We start from the raw sequence: 9,488 nt of genomic DNA, 5'->3' as shown, positions 1-9,488 counted from the left end.
TTTTAGCCTTTATAGCCAATACATCCTTAAAGAAGAATATCGAATTTCTTAATTATAAAAATACAGAAATGCAGGCTTGCGTAATTTATAAATGTTGGTTCTCATGTACAGCCAGAACTTAAATCATGTGGACTGTATTCCTGTCAATAAAAAGTTTGAAGCTCAATAACAAACTTTGTTGTTCAAACAAGATTAAATAAAAATAGGTATATGCTTCCTATTGTACGTATATAAAACATTATCAATAATTTCGAAAACTGTGGTGCAACAGGGCTGCTTCGGACGGGCCGCGTAGCGATATAAGCAATTACGAGAGAAGCGAGAAGGAAGAATAAGATGAGAATGAGGAACAAAAAGAAGAGGAACGAACGAGATGCTTACGTCAGTTTTCTGATCGTGACTGGCTCCACCCTGCGTTACCGGCCGAAGAGAGGCCAGCCAGACCGTGCCATTATTACCCTATTATATCTTGCATAACAGTAACAGTGAACCAAGTGAGCTATTACGCTGCTCGTCGTGGGGGTGGCTGAAAGAAGAGGAGAAAGGAGGCCGTCTAGGCGGCTGTTGGAGAGCGCAGGGGAACGGCAGGCCGAGGAAGAGGAAGAGTCTGGCCGTCGTGGGTCGATGCGCCCACGGGAGGTGTCGGTGGAAAAATTAATCCGCTCGATTCACGCCGCGCCGTTTCTAATCGATTTGAACTTGCACCTTGCTGGAATTAGGAAAGAATTAGATCGCCAGACTTTATTACGGAGATATCGGCTTCTTCCTGGTCGGATGGCGTCAGCGATTCTTGTTTGGAAAGTTTCAATTTCAATTAAAGAGAGATTATCAGCATCCACTTGACACCATGATCTCTTTCACCTTCCAAAGATAAAATAACCAGATCGACACTGGTGCAACATTCTTAATTAGAATATTAAACATTGAAAATAAACTGTAAAGTCAATGTGAATTCAATATTTTACGAACAAGAACGTTTTATTACGAATGAAGAAAATTCATTACAGTTATTAGATTTACAGTTTGTAAAATGAATGGGCCATTACTGAGAACGATGAGGAATTAATTAGTCGATGTAAACGACAAAAAAGAATTTATTGTAAGTTATTAATTGCTCCGTTGGAGGATCCTAACGGTGCCCAAGGGGCCTAGCTCCGTGGCTTTTTCTTGCTTCACCTGTGGTATTCCTGTCGGGGTCATGTATCTCTCGCGTGTCAATGAAACAACGAAACTCACCGGGTCGTTTCACATTGTCGTATACACGGTCGACCGGATTCGTGGCGTTCCAAATCGAATTAAAGATCTGTTCCCGATCTGTCGTGGGCGACTTTTCGTCAGATAGCCTTTCTCTCTTCTTCTCTCGTATCCCTCGGTCGTCGCGTACATAGATTTAAAGCGTTGCCAGAGTAGATATCATGGAGACAAGGAGAGGAATTCGAAATCGGCCTTCCCACCTGTCACAAACCAGACCCCGTCACGATACATCACGGATATCTACGGATAATCGATTTACATCGGCGCCTTGAATTCCACTTGAAAACGGAGCCTCCATTCCTGCAGACATCACGCCTCCAAAATGCCGGAAGAACTCTCCAAAACCTACCTCTATTTCTCTGTTATCACCTTCATTGCTTCTCTTTATCATTGCTAAGATTCAATCTTACTGTAAAAATATTAATACTTATCAATAAAATTTTTTAATAAACAGTAGACAGACATTTTCTTTTCTCAAAAGCACAATAGAACTTATTTGTAGAAGAATGTCATTAAATTTACATATTGCATAAAAAAATCTCATAAAAATGCCGTACTTGCGCTTTAGGTTTTTTTTTAATGATCATCATGAATTATGTATCATTTTAGGATGCTCGGTCCATTGTCATCGGAGATTCTAGAATTCAGATATTTCTCGAGATCGTATCCTGTACCACCCAGACATCCGTCGGGATTAAGATCAGCGACACCTGACCTGTCGTCGAGCACCGGAAGAGGAAGCCGGCCCATCGGGTACGAAAGAGAGGAGGCCCTTCTCATTCACTCGTGAACACGTGTGCGTGAGCTGTTAAACCGTGCAACACGTGCGGCAATCTCGTAAATCTGAGAACTTAGCGAGCATGAGATTTTCTTTTAATAGCCGCTCGAAGGTTTCTGAAGAATTGTATGTCCCGATACTTAAAAAATTTACTACTATAAAGCATTTTGTAACGTACCGCACTATTAGTATAAATAAATTCTTGCTACTTCACTTTAGAAACAATAACAATTTCTATTCATACGTATTTTATTGAACAAAATTATGTCTTCAATCTTTTCTCTCTTCTTCTCTCGTATCCCTCGGTCGTCGCGTACATAGATTTAAAGCGTTGCCAGAGTAGATATCATGGAGACAAGGAGAGGAATTCGAAATCGGCCTTCCCACCTGTCACAAACCAGACCCCGTCACGATACATCACGGATATCTACGGATAATCGATTTACATCGGCGCCTTGAATTCCACTTGAAAACGGAGCCTCCATTCCTGCAGACATCACGCCTCCAAAATGCCGGAAGAACTCTCCAAAACCTACCTCTATTTCTCTGTTATCACCTCCATTGCTTCTCTTTATCATTGCTAAGATTCAATCTTACTGTAAAAATATTAATACTTATCAATAAAATTTTTTAATAAACAGTAGACAGACATTTTCTTTTCTCAAAAGCACAATAGAACTTATTTGTAGAAGAATGTCATTAAATTTACATATTGCATAAAAAAATCTCATAAAAATGCCGTACTTGCGCTTTAGGTTTTTTTTTAATGATCATCATGAATTATGTATCATTTTAGGATGCTCGGTCCATTGTCATCGGAGATTCTAGAATTCAGATATTTCTCGAGATCGTATCCTGTACCACCCAGACATCCGTCGGGATTAAGATCAGCGACACCTGACCTGTCGTCGAGCACCGGAAGAGGAAGCCGGCCCATCGGGTACGAAAGAGAGGAGGCCCTTCTCATTCACTCGTGAACACGTGTGCGTGAGCTGTTAAACCGTGCAACACGTGCGGCAATCTCGTAAATCTGAGAACTTAGCGAGCATGAGATTTTCTTTTAATAGCCGCTCGAAGGTTTCTGAAGAATTGTATGTCCCGATACTTAAAAAATTTACTACTATAAAGCATTTTGTAACGTACTGCACTATTAGTATAAATAAATTCTTGCTACTTCACTTTAGAAACAATAACAATTTCTATTCATACGTATTTTATTGAACAAAATTATGTCTTCAATCCTTTGACTTTTCTTCAACAAGATACGAGCTATTGAGATATGAATATGTACGCCTACTGTTCGTTCACCGTGACAGGTAAAAGATAAATAACAGAGAAAACAGGCAACGCACCATCAACAATATCGAATATGCAAATCCGTCGGAGATGTTCCTCGAGCAGGTTCTTTGAATTCGCTCAAAAAGCGGTTGACGGTGTTAGTGAATCGTTTATCGTCCAACACACGAGCGGATCAGAATCCAGCGCGATGAATTCGTAGAGTAAAACGGATGTTGGTCGATTCGAATGGATGGCAGGTGCCACGAAGCGGTAGGCGTCGCGTCGTTTTACGCCAAATTCGATACGAAGCGATAATTCGTGTTTCCTTTCTCACGACGGGAATCCCGTCATTTCTTCCATATTTGCATTTTTTTTTTTAATTCTTGTTAAAATGCAGGTAAATATCTTTGTAAGTAATTACGTCACGCGAGATCTTGTATGAATTTTACGCTTTTTTTTTTACTGTCACGAAATAGCAGATTTCCATTTTTGTATTTTATTAAAATCGAAACTGGCAATGAAGTGTCATATCTGTCCAAGTACAGTAATCGTCGGGCTTCCACATTTGGACTCCTGATTGGGAGTTCGCATGAACCAGCAAAAAAATAGGTTCGAACGGGGACGCGTCACAGGTCCGAAGATCACGAACCTGGCGCATATGGAGAGACCGTGAAGCGGATGAGGGGTCAGAGTATTACTTCCTACATGGGGTACACCCATACGCTCGCAATTACGTGGGCATCGACGCGATGTGTGGGACATCATAGGATCGACCGAGAGGCGAACGCACCACCTGTTGAATCCTCGGCGAGGGTCGCAGAGAATGTGTCTAACAGAGACAGTACTCTCGACGAAGAGAACGCGAACGGATTCGTTTACGTGTTCCTTTCTTTCCGCCGCACAGACTTCGTAATATCCACAAATCGTTCTTTCGCGTTAGTCATCGTTGTATTTTGCAATATTTACCTTCTTGCATGAATAATACTTAGTCACGATGCACTCCTTCGCGTTGATAATTATCACAAAAATATTAATAGAACCAATATCTTAATAAAAAAATGAGTACACGCATTGTTTGTGCTAATAAAGCTTACTAAAACTCTTTCACAATTTTCGCATTAAGGAAGAATATCCTGAGAATCAACGCATGATAAGTAGAACAAGCAACGCGCAAACAAGTGGTATGACTTATGGCTGACAAGGAATTTCTTAGAATAAATTTCACAGCCAAGCGCGGTTCATCAACGTTCAAGGTTTATCGACTCGAGGGAAGCCTCGACCCTGACCGAACGAAGACGTTTTACGAGGGACAGAAAGTTTCCACGGTGCTCGGACGAGGGTTACAGTTTTCCCATCGCGGTGGGATCCGGCATGCGGAGGTGGACCCGGCCCAGGCATTTGTCTTATTAGAGGAAATATATTAGTGTCAAAACGCATTACGTCGTACGTCTGCATCAACCTGTCGTGGTCAAGAGCCGAGGCGATGCGGACGCACACTGCCGCGAGTACATACGTACTAGTACGTTCGCTGCCCTCGAGCCTTTCTCGATACGTGCACGCTCACCCACCGATCTAACTCTCCGCGTTCGTGTACACGTGGGCACGCAAAGACTCGCGATTACGCATCGCGACGGCTCGTCTCCCTTTAACGAGCGTTATTCAATAATATTTAAATTTAATGAGCGCCTCGTAAATAACATTAATGAACCAGGAATCGAGCGGTAACCGGCTAGAATTAATTAAAATATAATGAGATGACTAATTATTAGTGATCGTAAAGCGTTAGCGGTGTAATCGATGAAAATATCCAAGGTTTTTTCCTCGCGTTCTTCTGATCGATTTCTGAAGAAGCTGATCAATCTCGAGTCCTCTGACGTGTAGTTTCATCAATAGATGAATCCTCTTACAATATACATGTATAACTTGCGTGTAATTTACGAAATCCTTTCCCATCGTCCGTGTTCATTTCCTTGGGAGAGAGTGATTCATCGCAGAGATGAGTTACGTTTGCGCGAAAACGTGGACTGTTTGCGGAGGATTAACCGACCTACACTAAACCCACTATTCGTTCATTCTTAGTCTTGCCTTTATTCTTTAATCGTATCCTGACTAAGCGCAAAAAGAAAATTCAATTATTTTACTGCAATTTATCTTATAATCTATCTTAAAAAAATAGAATCCCCTCATCTTTTTGCAGTGTATTTGTACAGTATTTATAATATGGCATACGTGACGAATCATACAAAGATTACTGGATATCGTATCAAAATAATAGAGACTGTCAGGATGAAATCGCCTTGCGGAGATTGATTATCGAGGAGGCAGGGTATCTGATGTCCTGCCGAAGGTACCTGTACAATGCCAGCACGCGGCGCAGTCCGAAGCGGCGTGGGTGCGCGAACTGCCTCACGAACTGTCTCAACCTGCTGAAACCCGTTTCCATGGCGAAGCTAGGGCCTGACGAGGCTCCGCTGCGGAGCACAGCACCCAATACGTACGTCAGCTTCCGAGGACGACAGGCTTCTTCTGGTTGTTGAGCCCACCGGCTCGAATCCGCTCCACGTACCAGACGGGGAACATGTAAAAGCGGCAAAGGACCACGGAAACGAGCGGGCTTCGATGCGACGTGGCCGAGGCATATAAACCAGGATTGCGGGAGACACGCGGCATCATAATTCTCGCCCGTGCCCACTGATCGGCTTCTACTCGAGCTTAAACTTGCTCTCCCTCTCATCCGCTGCTGTCCCGCTCGGCTTTCGATCGTTGCACCCTTCGCTTTTGTTCGATTCTTTTTATTCGGATCTCCGATATTGATGGAGGTTCGAGTGAAAGAAGAATCATCTCTTATTTAAATAAATAATAATTTGTTGATTGCCACTTTATAAAAATGTTTTTCAATTTCACGTTGAACGTAAATATCTTCGATTTAAATTCCTGTAAGAAGCTTTAAGTACCGCTTCGGAGTGATTTACCAAAAATTATCAATATTCCAAAGCCTGCATCAACACGAACCACGCAAATCAATTACCCGTGACCACTAAAACATTAGCTTGGACGATTTCACGACACGTGGGAACAGATTGTCGGCATAGAACACTTAAAATTGGACACAATGCGCGTGGATCTGCACGAGGAAGAGAGGAGGGTTTCGTTCGAGATGCCTGCACACAATGCCACTCGAGTGGTAATTTGTCCGAGATGGGTCATTACGAGCTTAAGACCCTCGGCTTTCCCCTGACGGGGCCTCATCCTCCGCGGGACACGAGCCTCTCGCGAGAAAGCGGGACCCGCTGACCTCATCGTGAACCGCGGCCGTCAAAACACGCACGGGCATCGGGGCTCAGCCCGAAAGACCTCTTCAGATCTGGTAATTTCGGCGAACGAGCAAAAAGAACGCGGGCGTAAAAACGCATCGGCCCAAGAAGAGTGGCACGGTAGACAGATATACGTGTACGTGACGTTGGACCAGCTTCTTCCATGATTGCCAGCCAGCGTTCCATTTCGGTGAAATGGACGCCGGCGCGGACTCTGGCACTGGTTCGTTTTAATACGTTGCCATGTAGGAATTTTTCGACGCTTTGAGAAGGTTAATTGGTTTGATGACGAGCGTGTGATAGCGTTCATCAACCAGGGTAGTCTCCACGTGTAAGATTTGCAAAGGAGATTGCGTAATAGCAGATATTTTTAACTTTTATGTTGCGACGATTGAAATATTATACAATCGACGGAATTCAGTTTATTCCACGAACTGATTTCATTCAAGTGGTTTATATCTCATACATTTTTCTGGTTGTAGTCGAACGCATGCTTTCCACGCATACTCCACGTGTATTATAGAACTTCATAAAGTTCGCGGAGTAAAGTACGCAAGGAATAAAGAATGAAATACATACTATTTGCAAGCAAGATTGCACTAAATGGAGGCTGGACTAATTGAGAAATACAAATTCGCATGAACAACACGAAGGATGTACGAGAGAGAGAGAGAGAGAACGAGAAAGAGAGGAAGAGAGAGGAGAAGGTTCGAGGGCAATTGCGATAAATTCAATCGCTCGGGACAAATTGCCTATAAAATCGGCGTTCGCCGCGTGGACCGACACGTATGTATACGGTTGGTTTTAAGTCACATAACTCCGTTCGTAACTCACCTGTTTTCGTGTGTATCGGCTGAAATTTTAACTTACGCCTACCATTATCCTACCTCACCGGCGCGCTACGGCATTCGGGGAAAAATTATTGCTGCGCGTGTCGCACGGTAGAGAACCGTCACGATAGGACAGTATATTTGCAATGTGGTCGATGTTTCTGGTGTGGAAAAATTTAATATATCAGTCGATACGTAGATTGGGCAAATTTTAAGCTGAGATCATTTTTAATGTATTAATATTTTTAAAATTCTTAAAAGAAATATAAGCATATTTAGATAAGTTGGTAATAATCGTTTCGGCTTATCAATATTGCAACGTGTAATACCTTTGAATATCTCGCATATTCGTACGTACTGCTATTCGTTTGTCTACATCTGCGTTTCCCATGAATGGATCCATAATCTGTTTCCGAGTAGCCATTATTTAGATCGATTTACAATGCATCTGAAGGCCTCGGTTTATAACTGGGAATCAAAGATTCCTCTCTTTCACCAAGAGAGTATTCGATGAGTGCATATCGAGATGAACGCATTAAAGACACCGGGAGAGTGCAACGCAACGTGCGTTGCGAGAACGGAGAAACGCGGCATGGGCTGAATCATCGTCGCTCGGTTGCGAAAGCGGTTTCCGCGGCTCGGTCTTCCGATAAATGCGCGCGTGTCCTTAATCGGGCAAGGTACGACTCGCTGCCTCGGATTTATGTGGATTAGTAGAAGCGACCAGCTGTACCTTTCTCATTTCTTCGTCCTTTTTTTTCCCCGCTTTCCTCCCATTTTGGGCACGACGCGAGTCAGGGGGTATTACGAAAGTTGTAAGCTGAAATTCACAATTTCACGTCAGCTTCTCAACGTCTGGCCGTAGTCTTCGACGCCCACGCGCGAACGGAGTTTACAGGTGCGGCCGCGGCCGAACAACCTGTATCTTCGTTCGACCGCGTGGATGCGCGCGCGTGTCGTACGCACACGCGTTCCGAAGCGTGCGACGCGTGATATACTCGACCCTCGCTCGTCCGCCTCGTTACGCTCTCCAGGTGAGGCTGGCCTGGCCACACCGTGGCGGGCCGGGTTCGTTTCGGCCGCATCATTCCGAGGAATTCCTTCATGTCTTCTTTGCCCCTCACTCCTTTTCCTTTTATACGACGCGATAAAACCATTGTCCACGGAAATTGAATTTCTTTCCTGGTATTTGGGAAATATCGGGCCTCCTTTGAATTATTAAGTCGTGCCTGCTCTTCACAGAATTTACTTCCCCGAGTTAACGAGAACTCCAAAAAGAACAAAGCTACGAAGGACATAATAAAACCATCGAAAGTTCGACTTCTATCCCACGATTGAGTTTGGAAAAATTCTCGACTTCTCTCGAACACGTTATGAAGTTGCTTTCCTTGATGAGTAGTAAATTCTCAAAGAAAGTTGAACACAGATATCTATTAATTTTTTTAATTAGCGTGGTATGTTGATTGAAGTGTCAGATATTTTTCACACAAGGATTACGGTTTTTACGAGGCGAAATGAAACACTCGGTCGTTGTTGAAAAACTTGATTCTACCAGGTATCCAATTAAGTGACTTTTTACCGTCGCTCGCCAATCTGTAATGTGTACTTTGCAGACAGCGCGGCGAAAGAATCAGCTAGATATGACGAGTAGATTTTAACATCGTGGCAAAAATAGCACGGTAAAAAGCTCTCAAGGTAATGGAAAGGAAGAAATGGTTTGGAATGTAGAATCGCGTATAAATAAAGTTGTACTACCACTCGTTGCTGTCAAGCAATTGCAACTGCGATATAACTTTTCGAAGCACAGTTTCCCACGAATTCGACGTTTATTATTATTTAAGTTTAATTGGTAAACCGAATGTTTCCTCAATCCACCTGAGAAAAATCCTGTAAACACACAGCGCGACGTAATGCAACGGATGGGTCCGGCGTGGTGCCTAACGTGATTAAGTAACTACCAGTCGTAAAGCCGCGGCGAGATAATCCGTGTAGACGCATAAATTGCTGGATATTTAAGATAGCAGCCGCGTTATT

Source organism: Ceratina calcarata, unplaced genomic scaffold (assembly GCF_001652005.2).
Source record: "Ceratina calcarata isolate Rehan_Ccalc_2016 unplaced genomic scaffold, ASM165200v1 scaffold124, whole genome shotgun sequence".
NCBI lineage: Eukaryota > Metazoa > Arthropoda > Insecta > Hymenoptera > Apidae > Ceratina > Ceratina calcarata.
Note: the sequence above shows the minus strand (reverse complement) of the source record.